The sequence below is a fragment of the Dipodomys merriami genome, unplaced genomic scaffold (assembly GCF_024711535.1).
Source record: "Dipodomys merriami isolate MVZ:Mamm:240054 unplaced genomic scaffold, mDipMer1.0.p SCAF_70, whole genome shotgun sequence".
NCBI classification, from domain to species: Eukaryota; Metazoa; Chordata; class Mammalia; order Rodentia; family Heteromyidae; genus Dipodomys; species Dipodomys merriami.
The window spans coordinates 5,429,272-5,429,681 of NW_027206291.1; positions in this window are offsets into that span (position 1 = coordinate 5,429,272).

Consider the following 410-nt stretch of genomic DNA (forward strand, 5'->3'; position numbering starts at 1 on the left):
TCCTCTCGGCGGCTCTATCACTAGGGCTGGTTTTGGTGAATTACCTCAGCGGAGGGTGTGAAGGAGACCTAGAGTATTGAGGAAGTAGGGTTGCTATTTGGGCTGTGGAAAGTTCTAGGTCTCCAAAACAGTAAGGGAAGAACAGCCTCACCCCACCCTCAGGTGATAAGCTTAAAAGTTAAAAAAAAAAAAAAAAGTCATCACCATTGTGTTAACCATTGCTGTGCTGGGTTTGTTGTTTTGGTTTTTTTCTTCAATAAATTATTTTCTAGTCACTAAGCTGGGTGTGTGTGTGTTGGTTAACTGGGGATGGACAGAAAAGGGGAAGGACAGGGTTCCCCAAGCCCTGAACACAGGAAGGAGGAAAGGCGTGAAGGAAAGAGGGACCCTGTTTCTCCCTGCTCTATCAT